The following is a 26,641-nucleotide window of genomic DNA, read 5'->3' on the forward strand; positions in this document are numbered from 1 at the left end:
AGAGCTCAGCAGGTTCCTGAGTGGCAGCTCCACCTCTGCTCCTTCTCCATTTCTAATCTCACAATGCATAACTCAAGATCCTGCATCCTGCTTGCCACTGTGACATTTTAATCCACTGCCCCCACTTCCTGTGTTGTTCTTTTATTTTCAATTCTATCAGTGATAAAAATATCATTTAATTCACTATCACAGTTTTCACATTTTATTTTCATTTGTTTCACAGAGCAGTCTGCATTGCATTTTTTTTGTGTGTGTGCCAAACTATGGGTAAAAGCTTTAAAGAACTAGAATGGCTTTTTTCTTTGATGACAGTTAGGACAGTGTTGAGTGCTAATTGTCACTGCTTTCAATTATACTATGAAGACTGAAACAAAATGTCCCAAATCACCCCTCCTGGTGGCCCATTTCTCAACCTTTTCATTTCACTCAGTAGTTACCTAGGAGTGTGATCTATAAAGGATTGTTGTAATCTATAAAAGATTTATTCCTTGTATAAAGGTAATCTATAAAGGATTGTTGACAGCATATTTGATATATTGTCTTATGACTTCATATCTAGTCTGTCAGCAACTTGGGCTTCCAACTTTTCCCCTGCTTCTTAAATTTATCCATTCATTCCATTTTCTAATGTCCTATATTAGATTCTTACGATAACATGTTTGAGTTATGAATTCAGGTTGATGTCTAGTATGCACCCTTTCCCAAACCTGAACTTCATACTTTTCCAAAACATCCTTTCCATTGTGCCACCCCCTTTATGGAAGCCATAATGTCCTCTTGACCTTTCAGTTTCAAGTGTTTTGGCCATACTAGACCTATGTATATTTATTTGTCATAGCTCCCTAATAAATCCAATCTACTTTGTACAGATTGATTACATTCTATTTCTCCCTACTATACTCCTTCCCATCTTCCTTTGATTGAGTTAATTTGGGGGATTAATCTTCCTGTTTCCTTCCTGAAACATTAATTAGATACTCTATCAAACCTAAATTTAAATCTAAATAAAATACACACATATAGAGAGAGATAGATGGATAGATAGATAGATATGACAACTTACTATCTTTCCCAAATGCCTATGGGAAAAATATTTGTTCCATAAATTAGCTTTTAATTCTTTGAAAAAATTATTTTATATCTTTGCTTTACTCAACATTTAGATTGTCATATCCTTAGTGTTCAGTGTAGATGTAATCTCTGTTATTTAGATATTGGTTGGTGTTCTACAAGTATTCTGGTTCTTACCATGGTCCTCATTATCAACGAAGGCCTCTCTGTATTTTGAGAGGAAAATAATACTCAACATCTGAAGGCTTGTATTTATTCTTGATAAGTAAGGGTTGTCTTTTTTTCAATTTCTAGACTAAATAGCACTGTAAGCAGTGACCATAGATTTCTTTGTGTACATGAAGATACTTTGTAAATCAAATTAATGTTATTTTAACAAGGAACATCTGTAAGTCAGATGTTATGCTCCCTATAAGCTTAAAAGTTCAGAAGGTCTTTCCTCTTATTTTCTTAGGGCGCAATATTAACCAATTAAGAGACATGAAAGTGAGTTGAAAAGGCAGAATCTTACTTTGTTTCCTCCGATCTGTGTAGTAGGCTGTCACTCCTGGGCCAGTGAACACATGGCTCTGTCTTCTGCTTTCTGGGCTGCCTGGAAGATGGGCTTAGGGTGGGACTCTGCTCGTTTCCTTTCTGCCACCTCCCAAAGCCCTGATTTGTTTGCTTTATTGAAGAGCTCTGGGCTACCTTGTTGGCCTGGCTTCCTGTCCACAGATGTCCTCTTGTCTCCATGGCCTCAGCTCAACTGGGAAAATCAACCAAAAGCCTCAAAGTTGAATGAGTTTTTAATGACTTCCCCAAATTTCTCCGTTGCCCTTCAATGCTGTCATTGGCTGGATCACAGGAGATGGTAGGAGGGGTTACTCAAATATTTAGCATTTTACACATTAAAAATGCCCAGTTGTTTGCTGGTTGAAACAGCCTGAGTTAGGAGCTAGGAATGGGAAATTCTGGGGCTGAGCATTACCTTCTTTTGTGTGTGTGTGTGTGTGTGTGTGTGTGTGTGTGTGTGAGTTAAACTACATTTCCTGGTAGTGTGTATTAGTGAGGGACTTTACGAGTTTGACATTCTTCCATTCTTCCCTGGTGGCACTAAGGAGTCATGCCTGCTCATTCTAAGCACAGGGAAAACTTTGAAGCTGTGATGAGCCAGGAGTCTGAATCTGGAGATGATGGTTGTGAGGCCATCGTCAGTATTGGAAACAGAGGCAGCTTTAATAGTATAATGGTAGACTTGGTAGAGAATGTGAGGAGACCCATGCTTTAGTGCGCACAGTATGTTAATTTCCCATCCACCCTGAGCTTCTTACAAGGCAGGTTACCCCTGGAAGACTCCAACCACATACAGCACCATTCTGTGAGAGGTATTTTAAGGTTTCTTCCACACAGTTCCATCATAGAAAGATGTGGACACACGTTCCAGAGAGAGAGGTTGTGTCTGCAGATACAATGGAACAGGCTTATGCCCTCGGAGATCAATGCAGACCACAGCACACAAGCCAAGGAGCAATGCTCCTGGGAGTGACCAGAGATTCAGTTGCCCTGACCTGAGGTGGCCCTGCTTGCTTGTTTTTGTTTGGCCACCTCATGCGTTTTCCTTAGTGCAGGGTGATGTTACCCACTGGGGTTTTTCTCAGGTTTTCTAGTAAAGGCATGGCAAGCAAAATTTTGATAATATATCCAAAATTAACCTGTTATTTCTTGACCATAATTACTAATGAAATAAGGGTTAAATTTGAGGGCATATCTTGTTTGCCTTTTCATCAATTTTAAGGTCTTTCACTAGTTTAAAATACACAATAACAGATACTCATATTCATCCTGGACTCATGAAAGACAGAGACTGTTGGGACATGGACAGCCATGGATAAATCATTATCTTACATTATACAAATGCTACCTGGCTTCCATGCAAGTGGGGAATGTTTGGTATACAGTTGGTGGCACATAATTATGGCTCAGTAAATGTTTACTATGACCATCACTGGTACTGCCTTCTAGAGTACTGTATGTTTAATTTGAAGTTAAATTCCATCTTTTGGTAAGGTATTGTTTTCTTATCACTACTGGCCTGGAAATGGATCTTCGTTGGCTACATTAGTGTGCTTAGTTGAATTTCCTAATTTACTCGAGAGTGTAAATCAAAGCTCCAGAAGTGTGGTTTTCTAGAACATATATTTACCTTGTAAAAGACAACTTATGTTGTAAACATAGTTTTGGGAAAGTAGAAAACCTAAATTTATCTTCTGTAATGCTAGTGATATATTTAACTATAAGAAATGCTGATTTTTGCCCCCAGCCCAGAGGAAGGGGCTTACGGGCATCCATTCCACTGCTCCCAGTGCAGAGGAGGTGAGCTGTGTGGGTGCCAACAGCAACCCCCCCACACACATCAAAATGACAAGACATGTAAACAAGTCTCAAAACCAGACTTCTAGATCACCCACAGCAACCTTAAAGGGAAATGAGATGGAACACTCTGATACTCAACCACCTGGACACCCTGAACTGGCAACAAAAGAGGATCAGGAAAAAAAGAAATTGGAAATAATTTCTCAGATAACAGAGACTGTGATAAGCAGAGATTGTGTCCATAGCGCAAGACATGATTAATAAATCTAGAGAGGACACAGATAAAAAAATAGAGGAGCTGAGGAACATGAAGGAATCCCAACATAGGAAACAAATGGAATCCATAAAACAGATGCAAACAGATTTCCAGGAGATTAAAAACTCCATTGGAAGTCTGCACAGCAGAATGAGCCAATGTGAGGACAGAATTTCAGCTATAGGAGATAAGACTGTAATTAGTGACCAGCAAAAGAAAAATTGCTTCAAAATTGTAAGGGACCACAAGAAGTCAATCCACCAGCTGCTGGACAATGCACAGAAGAGTAACGTAAGACTGATTGGAGTCAATGAAGAAATTGGAGACAGTACAGATGACATAAAAAACTGTTCACAGAAGTAATGGCAGAAAACTTCCCAAGGAGGGGAAAAGAACTTGACATACAGATAAGTGAGGCATATAGGACTCCAAGTAGCTGTAATAAAAAATAAATCTACACATAGGCATATAATAGTTAAGATTCCAAAAACCCAAGGGAAGAACAAAATTCTACAAGCAGTTAGAGAAAAGAAACAAATCACATACAAAAGAAAGCCCATCAGAACCTCAGCAGACTTCTCAACACAAACCATCAAGGCAAGAAGAACGTGGAGTGACGTATTCCAAGACCTAAAGGAAAACAGCCTTCAACTCAGATTGATGTACCCTGCAAAAGTATCTTTCAAAATTGATGGACAAATAAGATACTTTCATGATGAAGAGCACCTTAGGAACTTCATGAGTACCAAATCAGCACTCCAAAAAATTTTAGATAATATCCTAGGAACAGACAATGAAGATCACAACCCCAGGAAGCACAGCAGAATGAAACCATTGGGCACAACAAGAAATTAAATGTAAAGGGGGAGAATCCAACAAAAAGAAAAAGCCATGACAATGGTAAGTCAGTAAGTATCAGTTATAACCATCAATGTTAATGGTCTCAATTCACCAATCAAAAGAAATAGACTGGCAGAATGGGTCAAGAAGCAAAATCCAACAATATGCTGCATACAAGAAACACACTTAATTCAAAAAGAAACTCATAGATTGAAAATTAAAGCATGGAAAACAATACTCCATGTGATGGGAACCCAAATAAAAGCAGGAGTAGTTATCCTCTTTGCAGATCAAGTGGATTTCAAACCAACACTGATTAAGAGAGGCAAAGAAGGACACTATATCCTTGTAAAGGGAACAATCCAACAGGAAGAGATGAGAATCATAAATATCTATGCACCAAACACTAGTGTGCCCAACTATAAAAAACAAATACTAGTGGACATCAAAAGTCATTTATGTACTAATACAATAGTTGTGGGGGACCTCAATACCCCACTGTCACAAATAGATACATCAACCAGACAAAAAATAAGTAATGAAATACTAGAACTCAATCGAACTCTTGAACAAATGAACTTAACAGATGTTTACAGAGTGTTCCACCCTGCAAAATCAGCATACACATTCTTTTCAGCTGCACACAGTTCTTTCTCCAAAATACACCACATACTCACTCATAGAACATGTTTAAGTAAGTGCAAAAGAATTGAAGTTATTCCCTGTATATTATCAGATCATAGTGAGATGAAATTGGAGATCAATAGCAAAAGAACCTGCAAGAATTACATAAACACATGGAAATTGAACAACACACTTCTGAATAACCAATGGGTCACAGAGGAAATTAAAGAAGAAATAAGACAGTTCCTACAATTAAATGACAATAGTGATACAATATATTGGAATCTATGGGACACAATGAAAGCAGTCTTACGAGGGAAATTCATAGTAGTGGATACACATATTAGGAAAACAGAGTGAGCCCACTTAAACGACCTGATACTGAACCTCAAGTTTCTAGAAAAAGAAGAGAAGGACAAACGCAAAGCTCATACAAGGGAGGAAATTATAAAGATTGGAGCAGAAATCAATTCAAAGGAGACTTAGTGAATAATACAAAAAATCAAGGAAGCAAAGAGTTGTTTCTTCAAAAGAATGAACAAAATTGACAAACCCTTAGCCAACCTCATCACAAAAAGGAAAGAAAAGGCCCAAATCCATGCAATTAGGAATGAAAAGGGTGAAATTACAACAGACCCAGCAGAAATCCAGAGGATCATCAAAACCTACTTCCAGAACCTATATGCCAATAAGATGGAAAACACAGAAGAAATGGACAGATTCCTAGATATGTATGAATTACCAAAGTTGAATGAAGAAGACCTAAAAATTCTAAACAACCTCATATCAACCAATGAAATTGAAAATGTAATTAAAAACTTACCAACTAAGAAATGCCCAGGTCCTGATGGTTTCACTGCTGAATTCTACAAGACATGTAGAGAGGAACTGCTGCCACTACTGTTTAAATTCTTCAATGAAATTGAAAGGGAAGCAATACTCCCAAATTCATTCCTGCAAGCAAGCATCACCTTGATCCCCAAAGCAGAGAAAGACCTAACAGAAAAAGACAACTATAGGCCAATCTCACTAATGAACATAGATGCAAAAATCCTTAATAAGATACTGGCAAATAGAATGCAGAAGATCATCAAGAAGATCATACACCCCGATCAAGTGGGAATCATCCCAGGGATGCAGAGATGGTTTAACATACGCAAATCAATCAATGTAATACACTATATCAATAGAACCAAGGCCAAAAACCACATGATCATCACAATAGATGCAGAAAAAGCATTTGACAAAGTTCAACATGTATTTATGATAAAAACCCTACAAAAAATTGGAACGGATGGTCTCTACCTCAAACTGATAAAAGCCATCTATGAAAAACCAACAGCCAGTATCATACTAAATGGTCAAAAACTGAAATCCTTCACATTAAAATCAGGAACAAGACAAGGATGTCCACCATTTTCACTCTTGTTCAATATAGTTTTGGAAACATTAGCCATGGCAATTAGAGAAGGGAAAGAAATAAAAGGAATAAAGATAGGAAATGAAGAAGTCAAATTGTCGTTATTTGCAGATGACATGATACTCTATACAGAATACCCCAAGAACTCCACCAAAAGTCTTCTAGACTTAATAATCAAATTCATTAGAGTAGCTGGATACAAGGTCAACACACAAAAATCAATAGCTTTCCTCCACATGAACAATAGATTCACTGAGAGAGAAATCGGGCAAACAATTCCTTTCCCAATAGCATCCAAAAAACTGAAATACCGAGGAATTAACCTAACAAAAGAAATCAAAGACCTCTTCTCTGAAAACTATAGCACTCTGAAAAGAGAGATTGAAGATGATATCAGAAAATGGAAAGACATCCCCTGCTCCTGGGTAGGAAGGATCAATATAATGAAAATGGCCATACTTCCAAAACTGCTATATTGATTCAATGCAACCCCAATTAAAATCCCAGCAGCATATTTCATGGAACTTGAGAAAACAATCCAAAAGTTCATTTGGAACAAGAAGGGACCCAGAATAGCAAAAGCAATTGTAGGTAATAGAGACATGACAGGGGGTATCACAGTCCCCAACTTGAAACTATACTAGCAAGCTACTGTTATGAAAACAGCATGGTACTGGCAAAGAAAAAGACCTGAGGACCAGTGGAATAGATTAGAAGATGCCAAACAACTCCAGACACACTCAGCCACCTCATCTTCAACAAAGGAGCCAAACACCCTCACTGAAGGAAAGATAGTCTCTTTAATAAATGGTGCTGGAAAAATTGGCTTCAACTTGACAAAGATGAAAGCTAGACCTATATCTCTCACCATGCACTAAACTAAAATCAAAATGGATTAAGGATCTAAATATTAAAATAGAAATGTTGAATTGCCTGGAACAGAGGTTAGGTAGAACTCTTGAAGACATTGGGGTAGGAAAAGATTTTATGAACAAAACCTCAGTTGCCCATGAACTAGCACAAACAATCAACAAGTGGGATCTCTTCTTATTAAAAAGCTTCTGCACAGCAAGAGAAACCACCAACAGTGTGAAGAGACAACCCACAAGGTGCGAAAAAATCTTCACCTACTGTTACTCAGACAAAGGTCTACTATCTTGAATCTATAAAGAACTAAAAAAAAATCAGACCTCCCAAATTTAAAGATCCAATCCAAAAATGGCCATCTGAAATGAACAGACATTCCTCAGACAAAGAAGTAGAAATAGCAAATAAATATACAAAAAAGTGTTCAATATCACTGGTCATTCGAGATTTGCAAATGAAAACAATGCTGTGACTCACCCGAGAAAGAATGGCTGCTATCATGACATCAACCAATAACAAATGCTGACGGAGGTGTGGAGAGAGAGGAACCCTGCTCCATTTCTGGTGGGAGTGTAGACTGGTGCAACCACTGTGGAAATCAGTATGGAGATACCTCAAAGAGCTAGGACTGGAAGTCCCATTTGACCCAGCTATTCTCCTGCTGGGTATCTTTCCCAAAGAATTAAAAGAATCATACCACAGTGATATATATGTACCCATGTTCATAGCAGCACAATTTGTAATAGCTAAAACTTGGAAACAGCCCAAATGCCCATCGACTGGAGCCTAGATAAAGAAAATGTGTTTTTTTTTTTTTAACAAAATGGAGTACTACTCAATCATAATAAATGAGAAATTAGAGATATTTATAACTAAATGGATGCACATTGAGGCGACACTCTTAAGTGAAATAAACAGGATACACATGTGTAAATACTGAATAGTTTCTCTAGTGTGAGAAACCGAAAGTGTAAATAAGGTCTAAATGGTATAATAGATAATTTGAAATAGGAAGAAAAGGGGCAAAGGGGAAGGGGAAGTGTGATTGGTAGGGGAAAGGAAAGAAGGGAATGGAATTAATATGAGAAAATGAAAATAAGGTCATTGTAAATAGGGAAGGATTGAAGGGTTGAAGGGAGGGCAGGGGAAGGGGGAAAAATAAAACCAAGAGAGATTATGTAAAGGTGCAAATTTCCAATGATGAATGTCATTATATTGTATACTTAAATTGGGCCAATAAAATAAAATTTTAAAAAATATTGATTTTTTAGTCTGATAATTCATGTACTCTACATAAAAATCTTCATCTTTAAATATCATTATATATGCTGCATTCACAAGGAATAACAAGACTATAACACTGATATTTTATTTTTGACTATTTTAAAGCTGGAAGGCTAGACAATAAATGATGGGAAAGATGTTCACTAGGTGCTTATTTTGACAAATACAGCAATATAACATGTTATATTTGTATGAGATTGTGTGTATAGAGATCAAGACAGGGAATGTGAAAAATGTTACACACACTGAAGTATCTCATGATAAATTTCTGGTTGCAAAATACTGACTAGTCTATATAATACAAAGACCAACAGAATTTACACAGAGCCCTCTATGAATGAACAATCACAGTTATTATCAATATCATTATATAAGCCATTTTCAGTACATTCTCAATATAATATACCCTAAAAATTATGTTTGGTCCTCTATTAAATTTGTTTCTGAGTCAATATATAATTCTTGTGTAGTATTTCACTACTTTCTCTAAATGTAACCCTAAATATTTCTGAGATAATGATTTCTGTATTTTATCAATTTGAGAACAAGGGAGAGTTGTTCAGAAATGGAAATATTGATAGTGTATTCTAGGAGCCTTGAGTGCTGTCTTGGAAGTTTGGAGTGCTCAGTTGAATGTGGGTTTTAAGGCATCCAGACCTTACACACTGCCTAAGATTGATCTGGAAATTCTACTTCTCAGTCCTCGCACCCATACCCCAGTGATAGTAGGGTCACATGGTACATAGGAAACATTTCTGCATTTTCAAGGAACATGAAGTAACTTAGCAATCCTAATACAAATATACAATCATATAATAAAATGGAAGAGGTCATGTATATGAATTGAGCTGCTAAGTTTAGAAAAAGGTGTTTGCTGAAAAACAAGCACTTGATCTTCTCATAAAATGTACTATTCCAGGTGGGTGTGGTGGCACAGGTGTGTAATCTGTGTACTCTGGGAAGCTGAGGCAGGAGGATCCCAAGTTTGAACCTAGCCTGAGCTAGTCAGCAACTTATTGAGTCCCTGTCTCACAATTTAAAAAAAAATTAAAAAGGGCTGAATATGTAGCTCTCTGGAAGGGCCCTGGGTATAATCCAGAGGGGAGGGGGAGGGAGGGAGGGAGAGAGAGGGAGGGAGAGGGAGGGAGAGAGAGAGGGAGAGAGGGGGAGAGGGAGGGAGAGGGGGAGAGAGAGAGGGAGGGGGGAGGGAGAGGGAGGGAGAGAGAGAGGGAGAGAGGGAGGAGGGAGAGAGGGAGGGAGAGAGAGAGAGGGAGAGAGAGGGAGAGAGAGAGAGAGAGGGAGAGAGGGAGAGGGAGAGAGGGAGAGGGAGGGAGAGAGAGGGAGGGAGAGAGAGGGAGAGAGAGGGAGAAGGAGAGGAAGAGAGAGGGAGAAGGAGAGGGAGAGAGAGAGAGGGAGGGAGAGGGAGGGAGAGAGAGGGAGGGAGAGAGAGAGAGCACATGTGAGAGGGAGGGAGAGGGAGGGAGACAGAGAGGGAGAGAGAGAGGGGGAGAGGGAGGGAAGGAGAGAGGGAGGGGGGGAGAGGGAGAGAAAGAGAGGGAGGGAGAGAGAGAGGGAGAGAGAGGCAGAAAAGCAGCAGCAACAAAATTTAAAAGTCATTATCTAGGTTGGTTTCCAGTTTCAATTAAGGATTTCTCAATAAAGTTATTGAAAAGCAAAATGGGAAGTGGTAGCTGAAACATAAAAGAAAATTTCCCAAATGATGTTTCGTCCTTTAAAAATCCTCAATAAATAAGCCTAAGATTTCTAAAATAACTTCCCTTTCAAATAGGGTCCTTTAGAGATAGTGGTGATTCGTGAATTTCTTTTACTTAAAAAAAGACTTTAGAAAAATATTTTTTTATGAAATATATCAGCAGCCATAGTGGCAGGAATAGTTCATTTTGTTCTTTATTTGACAAATCTTACCAATTTGGCCACGTGGAACCGGGTTGGTGGTCAGAACCCTTCCCGGTCTGGGGCTTGTTTCTCTAGTGATGTCCTTGCAGCCCCGCGGGGACCTCAGAGCCTTTGGGGCCAGAAAGCTCTGCAGAGCAGAGTGGGCTGGTGGTGACACAAACGCCAGCCCTGCCTACTGTCTTCTCCCCTGCTGAAGGTATGTGCTTAAAAAATACATAAAAACATGAAAATAGTTGGGCATGGTGGCACATGTGTGTAGTCTCAGAGCTCTGTGAGGTTGAAGCAGGAGGATAGCAAGTTTGAGCCCAGCCTTGGGTAATTTAATGACTTACAGAGACCCCGCTGCAGATCAAATCAATCAATCAGATCATCAACCAACCACCAATCATCAATCACCTGGATATGTCTGTCGCTCAGAGTGAAAACCCGGGGTTTAGTTCCCAGTACCAAACCAAACAAGCAACATAAAATGCCCAAATCCAGGCTAAATCAAATTCGTTCCATAAGCTCAGGTGTGAATGCCCTGAAAACGTCCTTTTCCTTTAATTTCTTCTGTACTTTATGCCCTTGCAGCTCACAGAGTTTCAGCTGTGCTGAGCTTTGGCCCTGTCCTCTGGTCATTCATTCACACGACACATCGGGATTCAGCTCTTAAAACTGGAGATGAGTTAAATGAACTAACACAAGATGAGCTCCCAGGTGACCTTCACCCCACTCATCCATCCCTTTTTATGCTTCATTTGTTCCTTTACCCTTTCTGTGCTTAATTCAACGACACTTACTTTTCAGGGTTTTTGTTCTTTTCTGTAAACAGGACCCATAAGCCAGCTAGTCTAACAGAAAAAGAGTAACTGTAAAAATAAATCTTTTCAGGAATATAAGTCCTTTCAATGTTGAATTGTCTCCTTTTCACATCATTACAAATGTTTTAACCCGTGATTCTTTGAACATCTAGTTTCTATAATGATAAGCACGTCCCTTGTTGATCTGACTGTATTTATTTACCTGAGCAAATAAGACAATTTTCAGGCACCTTTCTCATCATCTGATAGAATGAAAGGAATAGTTCGAATATTTGTGGCTAGGTATGCATTAACACCCTCGTGTTAAGGTGTTAACAAAATCCTCAAATTTGTCTAACCTTATACTGTGAGTTTCTTAATTATATAGATTAGAAGATCTTAACACAAACCACATTTTTCTTCAAATCATGACAGAATGTCACTCAGATTTACAAGTATGTTGTATTTTAAAACTTAGTTTAGAAATGTGCTGTAATGTTATGCATTAAATTGCAGATTTAGAAGATATACTTTGTAGTTTTTCTGAACTGCAAGAAATAGATGTGATGATGAAATGTTATGCATTTCAGTATATTCTGCTTCAAGTTGACAGCTGATCATTTAATGGCAAACTTTACCCCTTTCTAAGTGATCTTCAGATTAACTCTGAAGTTGACATTTCTATATCACATGGAATATTTTCATTGCTTTAGCTTACCATAAACCATCACCCCTTCACAGTCTCCTTTAGGAAGCACATTTCTGAATGTGTAATTCCTGTCCTGAAATATCACAGGAAACTTTATTCCTTTTGGCGCACAAAAATAGCAGCATAGTAGAACTTTAATTGGGGCACTCTTGCCCACTGTTTCTCTACAAGAAGTAGAACACAGGTAGAATAAAGCCCAGGGTCTCACCTTTATTGTCTTCTATTTTTAAAACCAACATTATTGTATTAGTTATTTTAAAATAAATTGATTTTTAAATTTAATCCTTTGAAGACACTGCAAAATCATACTTTAAAAATTGAGAAAGAAGAAAACATGTAAAATATGTTTGGTTTGCCAAGACTGTGGAAATAAATTGTTACCTCCTCTCACGACCCACCCACCGATTACCACTGTAATTATATTGTATTATCTCAGAGTTTGTTCAGGCAAATACAAGCTTATGCAATGATGTATTCTTATTTTGCCCTGCTCTGTACAAACTTTGTCTCCTACCCAATTGCCCACAGCTAGCTTTGATAAATTAACAATACTTCTCACCTCTATCTGTTGCAGTCCTATCAGCTACGCTCACCATGGGGTACAGTGAATCTCCAGGGCTTACTCATCTTATGTAAGTGAGCCTTTGTCCCCTTTGCCCAAAGTCTCCCTGTCCCCCACAGCCCCTCTCTGGTGACCATTCCACCCCCTGCATCTATGAGCTTGACTATTTTAGATGCCACATATAAGTGTGGTTGTGCAGTATTTTTCTGTGGTTTATTTCCCTTGGAAAAATGTCAAGGTTCAGCCATGTTGTTACAAATGGCAGGCTATTTTTCTTTTTTAAGGTTGAATAATATTTCATTATGTGTGTATATGTGTGTGTGTGTGCATGTGTGTATGCCACAAATTGCTTTTCTATTTATTTGTAGACAGACACTTAGGGTAATTTCCATATCTTGACTGTTGTAAATAGTAGAGCAATATATATAGCATGGTTGGTATACTTAATAATACTTTATTGTATACTTGACATTTACTGAGTGGATCTTAAGTGCTATCACCACACATGTAAATACATGTGTGAATGTGTGCATATACACAACCACAAGAAGAGATGTATATGTTAATTAGCTATGAGTGTAATCAGCTCACCAAGTCTATCAAAGGATCGTGGTGTACACCTTTAAATATATATAATTTTCATTTAAAAATACCCCAAAGGAAAAAAAATGATGTTTTTGCACATATCTAGGTGTCAGTAAGAAAGCTTCCCCATTACTTTTTTAAAAATAGCTACATGATATCCTATTGTATAAACCTTTTACAATTTTTCAAACCAAACTCCTGTGGATGGTTTAGAACGTTCTAGTCTTTTGCTCTTACAAATAATACCACAATGAACAATATCATTTATTTTCCCTGTGTTAGAGAAATATACATTCCTGGAGATGGAACTGTTGGCAAGAAGTTGTATATATTTGTTATTAAAATAATTTCCAAATTACCTCCATGGGCATTGTGGCAATTTATACTCCTATCAGCAATGACTGAAACCTTTCCTATTGTATTGTCAGTAGGCTTTTTTTCTTATTTATTTTTTAAATTTTTATTTATTTATTTATTTATTTATTTATTTTTATTTATATATTAATTGGTACATTTTAGGTATACAATACATTTACATTTATCATTGGGTGCTTGTACCTATGCATGATGTATCTTAGTTCTTATTTTTTCCTCATTACCTGTGTGTCCTTCACCCCCACCACCCTTCCCTATTTACATAGACTTTGCTTCCATTTTTTTTTTCTTTCTCATAATTTTTCCTTTTCCTTCTTCCCTTTCCCCTTCCCCTCCCACCACCCCTACCCCTTTGGTACTTTTCTTATTTCAAATTATCAATTATTCATTTTAATCATTTTCATCCTTATTTACACTTTCAGTTTCTTACACTAGAGAAACTGTTCGGTATTTAGACATGTGTGTCCTATTTATTTCACTTAAGAGTATGGCCTCAATATGCATCCATTTAGCTATAAATGACTCTAGTTCTCATTCTTTATGGCTGAGTAGTACTCCATTTTATAAAAAAAACCACATCTTGTTCATCCAGTCTCCAGTTCACGGGCACTTGGGCTGTTTCCAAACTTTAGTTATTACAAACTGTGCCGCTATAAACATAGGTGCACATATATTGCTGTGGTACAATTCTTTTAATTCTTTGGGGAAGATACCCAGTAGGGGAATAGCTGGGTCAAATGGGACCTCTAGTCCTAGTTCTTTGAGGTATCTCCATACGGATTTCCACAGTGGTTGCACCAGTCTACATTCCCATCAACAGTGGAGAAGGGTTCCTTTCTCTCCACACCTCCGTCAGCATTTGTTATTGGTTGATTTCTTGATAGCAGCCATTCTTTCTGGGGTGAGGGGGAATCTCAGTGCTGTTTTCATCTGCATCTCTCAAATGACCAATGATGTTGAACATTTTTTCATATATTTATTTGCTATTTTTACTTCTTTGTCTGAGAAATATCTGTTCATTTCAGATGCCCATTTTTGAATTGGGTCTTTGAATTTGGGGGGGGTCTGATTTTTTTCAATTCTTTATATATTCTAGATAGTAGACCTTTGTCTGAGGTACAGCTGCTAAAAATTTCTTCCCATATTGTAGGTTGTCTCTTAGCTCTGTTGGTGGTTTCTCTTGCAGTGCAGAAGCTTTTTAATAAGATGAGATCCCAGAAGCTTTTTAATAAGATTTTGATAAGTTGATTCTTTGTGTTAGCTCCCGTGCTACTGAAGATTTGTTCATAAAGTCTTTTCCTATGCCAATGTCATTGAGAGCTCTACCTAACTTATCTTCCAGCAAGTTTACTGTTTCTGTCTTGATATTTAGCTCTTTAATCCACTTTGATCTTAGTTTAGAGCATGGTGATAGGTATGGGCCTAGTTTTAATCTTTGGCAGGTTGAAATCCAGTTTTTCCAACATCATTTATTGAACAGGCTATCTTTTCTCCAATGAGGGTGGTTGGCTCCTTTGTCAAAGATGAGGTGGCTGAGTATGTCTGGAGTTGTTTCTGCATCTTCTAATCTATTCTACTGATCTTCGGGTCTGTTTCTTTGCCAGTACCATGCAGTTTTTATCACAGTTTCTTTGTAGTATAGTTTCAAGTTGGGGATTGTGATACCCCCAGCCATGTCTCTGTTGCCTAGAATTGCTTTTGCTATTCTAGGTTTCTTCTGCTTCCAAATGAATTTTTGGATTGTTTTCTCTAGTTCTGTGAAGTATATTGTTGGAATTTCAATTGGTATTGCATTAAATCTATATAGTAAATTTGGAAGTATGGCCATTTTCACTATAGTGATTCTTCCTACCCAGGAACAAGGGATATCTTTCCATTTTCTTATATCCTCTTCAATTTCCTTATGCAAGGTGCTGTAGTTTTCAGTGTAGAGGTCTTTTGCTTCCTTTATTAGGTTGATTCCTAGATATTTCATTTTATTAGATGCTATTGTAAAAGGAATTTTTTCCCAAATTTCTCTCTCAATGGGTCTGCTATTTGCATATAAGAAGGCTATTGTTTTTTAAGTGTTGACCTTGTAACCACCTACTCTACTGAATCTGTCAATTAGGCCTAGAAGTCTTTTGACTGGGTTTTTTTGGGTCTTCTATGTAAAGTATCCTATCATCAGCACATAATGACAGTTTAACTTCTTCCTTTTCTATCTTTATTCATTTTATTTCTTTTTCTTGTCTAATTCCCATGGCTAATGTTTCCAGAACAATACTGAACAGGAGTGGTGATAGTGGGCATCTTTGTCTTGTTCCTGATTTTAGCATGAAAGTTTTCAGTATTTGACCATTTAGTATGATGTTGGCTGTTGGTTTTTCATACATAGCCTTAATCAGGTTAAGACAAAGAACTTCTATTCCAATTTTCTGTAGCGTTTTTATCATGAATGGGTGCTGGATTTTGTCAAATGCCTTTTCTGCATCTACTGAGATGATCATATGATTTTTGTCCTTGACTCTGTTAATATAGTGTATTACATTTATTGATTTATGAATGTTGAACCATCCTTGCATCCCTGGGATAAATCTGACTTAGTTAGGGTGGATGATCTTCTTGCTGACTGTCTTTATTCTGTTTGCCCATATCTTGTTGAGGATTTTTGCATCTATGTTCATTAGGGAGATTGGTCTGTAGTTCTCCTTTTGGGTTGGGTCTTTCCCTGATTTTGGAATCAAAGTAACATTTGCTTCCAAGAAAGAATTTGGAAGCCTTGCTTCTCTTTCAATTTCCTTGATGAGTTTAAAGAGTAATGGTGATAGTTCCTCTTTAAACGTCTTGTAGAATTCAGCAGTGAACCCATCTGGACCTGGGCTTTTCTTTGTTGGTAAATTTTTTTATTATATTTTCAATCTCACTCATTGTTATTGGGTGTTTAGAATTTCTATATCTTCTTCATTTAACTTTGGCAATTCGTATGTATCTAGGAATCTGTCCATTTCTTCTGTGTTTTCCATTTTATTAGAGTACAGGGTCTCAAAGTTGGTATTGATGATCCTCTGAATTTCTGCTGGATCTGTTTTGGCTTCACCTTTTTCATTCTTAATTGCATGGATTTGAGTCTTTTCTTTGCTTTTTTGGATAAGGTTGGCTAAAGGTTTATCAATTCTATTTATTCTTTCAAAAAACCAGCTCTTTGATTCATTGATTTTTTGTATCGTTCTCTTCATCTCCATTGCATTGATTTCCTCTTGGATCTTTATAATTTCCTTTCTTGTATGAGCTTTGGGTTTGTTATGCTCTTCTTTTTTTAGGAGCTTGAGGTTCTGCATTAGGTTATTTAAGTGAGTTCTCCCTGTTGTCCTAATATGGGCATTCATTGCTATGAATTTCCCGCATAGAACTGCTTTCACTGTGTCCCACAGATTTCTGTATGTTGTACTGGCATTATCATTTACTTATAGAAACTGTCTAATTTCTTCTTTAATTTCCTCTGTGACCCATTGGTTGTTCAGCAGGGTGTTATTCAATTTCCATGTGTTTGTGGGTGTTTTGCAGTTTCTTATGTTATTGATCTCCAATTTTATTGCACTATGGTCTCATAATATACAGGGGATAACTTCAATTCTTTTGCATTTACTTAGATTTGCCCTATGAGCTAGCATATGATCTATTTTGGAGAATGACCTGTGTGCAGCTGAAAAGAATGTGTATTCTGATTTTGTGGAGTGGAACACTCTATAAACATCTATTAAGTCCATTTGTTCAATGGCTTGGTACAGTTCTAGAATTTGATTGTTAATTTTTTTCCTAGATGATCTGTCTATTTGTCATAGAGGGGTGTTGAGGTCCCCCACTACAATTATGTTATTGTTTATTTGGTTTTTCATGTCCATTAATATTTATTTTGTATAGTTGGGGGCATTCATATTTGGTGCATAAATATTTAGGATTGTCATCTCTTCCTCTTGGATTGTTCCCTTCACAAGAATGTAGTGACCATCTTTGTCTCTCTTAATTAGTTTTGGTTTCAAATCTACTTTGTCTGCAAATAAATTTGCTACTCCTGCTTTTTTCTGGGTTCCTGCCACATGCAGAACTGCTTTCCATCCTTTTACTTTCAGTCTATGAATTTCCTTTTGAGTTAGGTGTGTTTCCTGTATACAGCATATGGGTTTTGCTTCTTAATCCATTCTGTCAGTCTATTTCTTTTGATTGGTGAATTGAGGCCATTAACATTGATGGTTATAATTGAGAGATATTGACTCATTGTTACCATGATGTTTTATTGTTGTTGGCTCTTTTATTTCTTATTTTTGCCCCTTTCCCTTTAGAGCCTTACCTTGCATGGTGTCTTCTCTCTGTTGGCCCTCATGGAGTTGTGACCTTCATTGACTTTTTCTAGGATATTGTTTAGAATTGTTTGGATTACTGGTTTGGTGTTCATGAAATTTCTCAGGTGTTCTTTTTCGTGAAAGGATCTAATTTCCCCATTGATTTTGAAAGATAATTTTGCAGGATACAACAGTCTAGGTTGGAAGTTATTTTCTTTTAGGGCTTGAAATACTTCACTCCAGGCTTTCCTTGATTGGAGGGTTTGTGTTGAGAAATCTGCCATGATTCTGATGGGCTTTCCTTTGTAGGTGATTTGTTTCTTTTCTCTAACTGCCTGAAGAATTTTGTTCTTCTGTTGGATTTCTGGGATCTTGACTATTATACGTCCAGGTATAGATTTTTTTTGATCGTGGCTGGGTGGAGTTCTATATGCCTCACTTATCTGTACATCCAATTATCCACCTCTGTCTGGAAAGTTTTCTACTATTACTTCTGTGAACAGTTTTTTGTGTCTATTGTACTTTCTCCTTTTTTTCATGGACTCCTATCAGTCTTATGTTATTCTTCTTTGCATCATCTAGCAGCTGTTGGATTGATTTCTCATGGTCCCTTACTATTTTTAAGAAATCTCTGTTTTCATGGTCCTTAACCATGATCCTGTCTTGTATATCTGATATTCTGTCTTCAGAGTCTCTTAGTTTGCTCTGCATGCTTTCAATGGAGTTTTTAATCTCCTGAATATCTGTTTGAATCTGTTTCATGGATTCCATTTCTTTCTTATGTTGGGCGATCATGGTTTCCATGTCTTTCTTATGCTGGGCATTCATGGCTTCCAGCATGTTTCTGATCTCATCTATTTTCTTATCTGTTTCTGCTCTAGAGCCTCTAATCATGTCTTTCACTCTACTCACCATGTCTGTATTTATCTGGGAGATTATTTCTGTTTTGAATTTTTCTACAGCCTCATGCATCAGCTTTGTTACTTCCTGTGCTATCAGTTCAGGGTGTCCAGGTGGTTGCTTATCAGACTTTTCCACCTCATTTCCCCCAGAAATTCCTTTTTGTGGCATGGAAGCCAGCTTTTGTGCCTTGCTTAAATGTTTTCTCATTTTTGTTTTTGGTACTGTCCTTGGTTTAATTCCTAGGTTGATATTTCAAAATTGCTTAATGCAGGTATCTTTGTTGCTTGTGTTTAAAGCCCTTGAGGAATGATTGCTTTTCAGAGCTGTCTTCCAGATATGGCTTCTGTTTAGGTTTTGAAACTCTAATGACTCTGAGGCTATTTTATTTTTCTTATACCAGGAAGGAAAACTGATTAGATCAATCACAACATGTTAGGCCAAATGATACAATCAGCAATACCATAGCATCAAGCGCAGCTTAAAAAATGACAATTTGTGGTTGTTACTAATCTATCACATTTAACTACATGAAGTATAATCCCCTGTGCCTCTGTAGTGTGGGACCAGTTAGCAGAAGAGCTGGAAGGCGGGGTGGGGGGAGAGTAGAACTGGGCCTTGCAGTCGCCCGCGTGGCTAAGCTGACTAAGCAGAGTGCCTCATGGAGGCGGGGCTCCAAGCTGCTCCTAGAACCTCACTGTGGCGTGGCCAGGAACCAGGACGCGGCCGAGGAGCTTCTTGCTGCTTGGCTGACCCGTGGAGAGGAGCACCGGATCAGTAGGCTTTTTTTGCAAAATTTTATGGGTTTAATGACTAAGTGAAAAATGGACTCAAAGCTTATTTTAAATTGGCATTTCAATTATATAATTAAGGACCTTTTGTATTTTATTTTCTATCAATTGTTTATTAATGTATTCTGACAATTTTTCTGTTATGGTTCTGTATTTTCTTATTGTTCTTTAGCATTCTTGTATTGTGGAGATTTATCTGTGATATGTAATAAAAATATTATTCTTACTTTGTCACTTGTCTTTGACTGCATATAGCATTCTTTGTAATATATGAGATATATACCATAAAAATTAAGGTGCTGTTCCTTGCTCCTCCTTCTCTTTCTCTCTTCTCCCCTTCATCCTCCTCCTCATTCTTTTCTTCTCCTCTTTGTAAGACAATGCGAGAGAATATCTTTGTGACCTTAAGACTAGGAAGTCTTTTTCTATGTACTTTTTTTTTTTTTTGGTACTGGGGATCGAACTTGTGCAGCAGGTGGTGAAACCTCTGAGCTAAATCCCCAGCCCCAGGAATGTCTTTTTCAGTAAGACACAAAAAGTAAAAATCTCAAAGGAAGAAAATAACTTGTCTCCATCAAAAATAAAAACGGGGGGGAACCCACTTTCCAGTCCCCTTTCTGTCTCTCTTAGACAGAAGCCTTCTTTCTCTCAATAAGTTTTTCTTATTCTTAAAAAAAATAAAAATAAAAATAGGGGCACACCAGAAGATACTATATATAAAATTAAAAGATAATCAGTGATATAGAAGAAAATAATTGCTTCGCATAAAACAAACAATAGATTATATTTTATAAATTAAAGAAATCCTAAAATACAACCAAATAGAGAAAAGTGGACTAAAAAATGCAAACAGGCAAATTCACAAACAAAGAAACCCAAATGGGCAATAAATGCATAAATGTTGAAGCCATAGTAATCAAGAAAATGCAAACTTAAAACAAGAAGCCATGTTTCTTTCTTTCTTTTTTTTTTGGTACTGGGGATCGAACTCAGGTCCTTGTGCTTGCGAAGCAGGTGGCGGAACCACTGAGCTAAATCCCCGGCCCTTAGGCCATGTTTCTATTCATTTAGTTTGCAAAAGTTAAAATGTTTTAAAATGTCACATACTAGGAAATTGAATATCCTCACAGATGGCTAATGGGGGGAATATGACTTGTTGGAATTTCTTTAGCAGTGTTAGGTGACATTAAACCTTTTTCTCTATTTGAAATTTATTGTGGTATATTATGTGTTGTACAGATTTGATTTAGGATTTTTTCAGAAGTTCACTCAGCCACCTAATATCCATTATTCAGTAGTCCTTTTTCATGTTGATATAATTTGCCACTTTTGCCATATATTAAAATTACTTGTCTATTTGTGTCAGTTTCTGACCTTGCTAATCTGTTCATTAACCCATTGATCTGTGTCTCCCAGCCACACAGTTTTAATTAATGAGATTTCATGAAGTGATTTAAGACATTGCAGGAATTTTTTTTTTCATTCTTCTTGGTGGCATTTCCCCCTCATACTGCCTTTTATTGATCTTTTACTTGTTTCATTCTTGTTAATTTAGTTAAGTCAGATGATCTGAGACTTTCCAGGATTGGCTGTTTTCTGGAAGTTGCATTCCAGTTGAGTAGAGGGAGTGATTGCTCCTCTTCTGCCACCACAGAAGCAGCTTCCTGCAAATAGGGCTTTGGGTTTGATTCTTTCCGAGCCCTTCATCTTCTGAGAGTCTAAATCCACTTGTTATCTGCTTTGGTCAACACAGTTCCCATACCCTTGTTGTAAGCAAAGATGGCAGTTTTTAGGTTTCAGGGTGGCTATTATGTTTTTTTCTGTGTTTTTTAGGGTCTGATGCAATCCCGGTCATGGCCCACTTTCTGTGCTTCCACTCCTCAATAACTTCTGCCTAACACAGTTTGTAACAATGCATATTTAACGTCAGGGACCTTTATATCACATGCTCTCAGTCTTCTTTGAAAATATTTTAAATTTAATTTTAAATTTTTATTCTTCTTGGTTTTGCCTACTTTCTGGAAGAATAGGGATGGGGGTAGTGAGAATTCCTGACTTTACCAGTCAAGTTCTCAACACAAGTACCAGGGGCGCCTTCCACGTGTGTTGCACCACTAGTGTGGATGGGATTGCGTGGCCCCGTGTACAGCTAACCATTTTGTCCTTTGTCCATCTCTGAGGAGTCTTTCTGCACACCTCGCCACAGACTTCCCCTTCTTCAGACTTATTTTTGGAGATGGATTTCTATATAACTTCTTTCTAAACTCTCCCTCACTTCCTCAGTCTTTGAAATCTTCCTCTGTACTTGGAGCTCACCCTGAGATGCCATTGTCTCTCTTATTTCCTTAGACTACAGTTACCTGTTTACTTGTCAAGGAGGCATTGCACAAATTACTTGCTACAGAGTGGGGCTTGACTGTCTACCTGCAGCCGTGTGTTGAAGGATTGGTCACCAGCCTTTGGGCCTATGTTTGGGAGGTCATGGAACCTTGAAGAGGTGGGAGCTGGGTGAGGAAAGTGAGGCCACTTGGGGGGTGCATGCACCTTGAAGGGGATGTTGGACCCCATCCCCTTCCTAACCTGTTTTCTTGTTTGTTTTCCCAGATCCCATGCAGTGAACAGGCCTCTTCTACCACATGCTGCAACCACAATGTACTATGCTGTCATTGCAGAAAGCAAAACAGCCAAGGGACTAGAGACTGAGCCTCTGAAACCGTGAGCCCAAAAAACTTTTCTTCCTCCTTTTAAGGTGATTCTCTCATGTGTCTTATCACAGTTCCAGAACACAGGCTCGTAGCAGTCTCCCGAGATGCTTCTTCAAGATGGATTGTGAAAACAGAGTAATGTGATCAATAAATTTGGACAATGCTTCTTTGAGATCACAATTTACATTTGTGTGTAAGAAGCAGCAGAAGATGTTAAGAAAAAGAAATCGATTAATATTGATAGAACCAAAATTGTGACATAGGTGAATGCATGCTGGGAGGCTGCACAAAAGGCATTTGAGGTGCCTGTGTCCTGATGGCCAGGGTCTGGTGCATGGGTTGCTACAGCTTGGACCTTCAGTGTCCCCCAAAGACTGTATACTGAAGGCTTTGTCACCAGCCTCTCATAATAGGGCAGGTGGTGGAACTGGTAGACGTCAAGGCCTACTAAGAGGAAGTTGGGTCACTGGGTGCAGGCTCAGGAAGAGGATAGGGGGTCCCAGCAGCTTCCCCTCACTCCTTGTTTCCCAGTAACCATGCAGTGAACAGACCTCTTCCACCAAGTGCTCCTGCTGTGATATCTAGTGGTCTTGGCCACAGGACTGAACAACACAGACTGAGAGTTCTGAATCTGTGAGCCAAGATGAGACTGTCTTCCTTACAAGATGATTTTGTCAGGTGTACTGCACAGAGATGCATTAAGTGCTACTTAATATGTGCCTCTTGGCAGACTTCATCTATTTTACACACTATTCAAGATAGTTATTTGGAGAAACATTTATTGGATGGTTTTATGCACAAGGAACCATAATGACTTAACTCTAGAGAACTCTGGAGATTAGCTTCATATACATAGATTGTAACCCATATTTGCTATTTTTGAGGCATGGGGATTTTCCCAATAAAAGACCACTGAGGCAAGACTGACCAGCTTGTTTAAGGGACTTGGAAAACTTTTATATATGGAATGATGGAAAGTATGGTAAATGTTTTATTTTGGAGGAAAATGCTAAGAAAAAAATTTTATGTTGAATGATGACTAAGATATTTCTTTATCAGACCCAAATTGCACAGTATGGTAAAAAAAAAAAACCCTGTACTTATTACAACGTAGTAAAATAAGTGGGCTGGTGGAGTTCTTTGGGTGCGAGAATAGAGAGCTACTGTTCTGTTTGGAAGAATGCGTGACTGGTAGGAAATCAAGGAGACCTCCCCAGGAGGTGGCCTTTGAACAAAAATAAGATAAGCATGTGCAGAGTACTTCATATTGCAACACTGCCAACCTTGGAAGAAAGACCTGTGTGGGAATCAGTACTTTGCTTTTGCTATTCTGGGTCTCTTCTTGTTCCAAATGAATTTTTGGATTTTTTTCTCAAGATCCTTGGAACAAGAAGAGACCCAGAATAGCAAAAGCAATTCTAGGCAGCAGAGACATGGCAGGAGGTATCACCATCCCAACTTGAAACTATACTACAAAGCTACTTGATAAAAACAGCATGGCACTGGCAAAGAAACAGACCTGAGGACCAGTGAAACAGATTAGAAGATGCAGAAACAACTCCAGACACAATCAGCCATCTCATCTTTGATAAAGGAGCCAAACACCTTCACTGGAGGAAAGATAGCCTCTTTAATAAATGGTGCTGGAAAAATTGGGTTTCAACTTGCCAAAGATTAAAACTAGACCTATATATCTCACCATGCACTAAACTAAAAATGAAATGGATTAAGGATCTAAATATTAAAATTGAAATGCTGAATTGGCTGGAACAGAGGTTAGGTAGAACTCTTGAAGACATTGGGGTAGGAAAAGATTTTAAAACCTCAGTTGCCCATGAACTAGCACAAACAATCAACAAGTGGGATCTCTTCTTATTAAAAAGCTTCTGCACAGCAAGAGAAACCACCAACAGTGTGAAGAGACAACCCACAAGGTGGGAAAAAATCTTTACCTGCTGTTCCTCAGACAAAGGTCTACTCTCTCAAATCTATAAAGAACTAAAAAAAATCAGACCTCCCAAATTTAAAGACCCAGTCCAAAAATGGACATCTGAAATGAACAGACATTCCTCAGACAAAGAAGTAGAAATAGCAAATAAACATATGAAAAAATGGTCATTTGAGAGATACAAATGAAAACAATGCTAAGACTCCACCTCACTCCAGAAAGAATGGTTACTATCATGAAATCAACCAATAACAAATGCTGATGGGGCTGTGAGGAAAGAGGAACGCTGCTCCTCTGATAGTGGGAGTGTAGACTGGTGCAACCACTGTGGAAATCAGTATGGCAATACCTAAAAGAACTAGAACTAGAAGTCCCATTTGACCCAGCATTCCCCTGCTGGGTATCTTCCCCAAAGAATTAAAAGAATCATACCACAGCAATATATGTGCACCCATGTTCATAGCAGCACAATTTGTGATAGCTAATACTTGGAAGCAGCCCAAATGCCCATCAACTGGAGACTGGCTAAAGAAAGTGTGTTTTTTTAATAAAATGGAGTACTACTCAGTCATAAAAAATGAGAAATTAGAGACATTTATAGCTAAATGGATGCACATTGAGGCGATACTCTTAAGTGAAATGAACAGGATGCACATGTGTAAATACCAAATAATTTCTCTAGTGTGAGAAACTGAGAGTGTAAATAAGATCTAAATGGTATAATAGATAATGTGAAATAGGAAGAAAAGGGGCAAAGGGGAAGGGGAAGTGTGATTGGTAGGGGAAAGGAAAGAAGGGAATGGAATTAATATGAGAAAATGATAAAATGGAAACAAAGTCTTTGAAAATGGATTGAGGGGTTGAAGGGAGGGCAGGGGAAGCGTGAAAAATACGAACCAAGAGAAATTATGTAAAGGTGCAAATTTCCAATGATGAATGTCATTATATTGTATACCTAAATTGTACCAATGAAAAGCAGACTTTTGACTCAAAAAAAAAAAAAAAAAAGAAAAGAAAAAGAGTGCTTTGCTTTTCCTTAATGTCAAAATGTCACATATGGACACTAGAATTCTTGACACTTTTTCTACATCGTTCACCTCTGAGTTTTAGTGTAAGGTAGTTTACAATGATTGAAAGATATGAAGTACTTTTTAAATTATTAACTTAAAAGTGAACCATTGAGCAATACTTTTTCATTTTAGACTTAGCAGTGATTCAAAGGATTCTATTTATGATTATCTATTTTCAGTGACAGATTTATTTTTTAAAAGTAGGTGAGAAATTCTGTGGATTTCAAAAATGTGTTGATATTAGATGTCTTAGCATGTGACTGAAAGACTTGTGGTTTACATTGGCAACATCTTGACTTCCTTCGTGGGTCACTAAGATAAATGAATTCAAAATTTTTCTTTCTACCCACTGCAGATTATCAAGTTATATGTCATCAGAGGAGCTGAAGCATATTCAGAAAATTGTTGTATAACCTTGGTGGTAGAGATAATTGTATGAAATAAAGAGAAAATAAAAATATTTACATTAGAGATTATTACAAAGAGGAATTAAATGTTAAATTTCACATTTTTGTGTTTTCTTTTTAAGACTTCAAAGACATGTTTTTATTATTATTTTCATACTGAACTCAAAGACTTCACTTGCTTTGAAGTTTCACTGTATAAAGTACTTAATTATTTATTTTTAGGACTCTAAAAATAATTGTTAAAAATATAAATAAATTTATTGCTACATAAGACTATGGATTATATTTTCTGAGGATATTTCAAAACATAATTGTTAATATAAAATAAAAATACAAAACAAAATGTTTTATATAGATAAAAGCATGTTTATACATTGCACATGTATATATATGTATATGGTTAAGCCTGATTGGCTTGAGAGTTGCCTAATGAAACATACTTCTTGGTGTTTTTGGGTTGGTCATGGGGTCATGACCTTGGGTAACATATCTGCACCCTTTCTTTCTGGTCCTCTTCCCATGTGCTGCTTCCCAGCTGCCATGAAGTGAGTAGCTTTGCTCTACTGCGTTCTTTCACCATGGTATTTCTGCATTGGAGCCAGCTGACTATGGACTGAAACCTCTGAAACTGTGAGCTAAATAAACCTCTCCTCCTTTCAGTGCAGGTGTCAGGGATTTGATCTCAGCAACAAGATAGTTAATCAATGCATGTGTATATTTTTAAAATAGTAAATATTTTATTTTCATATATTTTAAGTTGAGTGATGGTCTGTCTTTTTCTGGAGATGAGTTAGTTGACCATGATTCAGACACTATTTTTTGAGTGACTATTATTTTCATGACATTACAGATCC

The 26,641-nt window shown here is 37.5% G+C and overlaps 1 long non-coding RNA gene across 4 annotated transcripts in view; it reads left to right on the top strand.

Annotated features, from left to right (window-relative positions):
• LOC110348501 (uncharacterized) overlaps nt 1-26,641 on the top strand; it is a 127,552-nt gene that overhangs the window by 11,474 nt on the left and 89,437 nt on the right. For 2 of the 4 annotated variants that reach the window (XR_015439002.1, XR_015439001.1), the window contains exon 2: nt 22,262-22,406. This is a non-coding gene — a long non-coding RNA (uncharacterized LOC110348501). Of the gene's footprint in view, nt 1-21,244; nt 22,155-22,261; nt 22,407-26,641 lie in introns of those variants that run through there. The other 2 variants (XR_015439003.1, XR_015439004.1) reach the window with 2 other exon arrangements.

The sequence above is a fragment of the Heterocephalus glaber genome, unplaced genomic scaffold (assembly GCF_053883595.1).
Source record: "Heterocephalus glaber isolate CG9 unplaced genomic scaffold, H.glaber_assembly_v1.0 deba00001465, whole genome shotgun sequence".
Lineage (NCBI taxonomy): Eukaryota > Metazoa > Chordata > Mammalia > Rodentia > Bathyergidae > Heterocephalus > Heterocephalus glaber.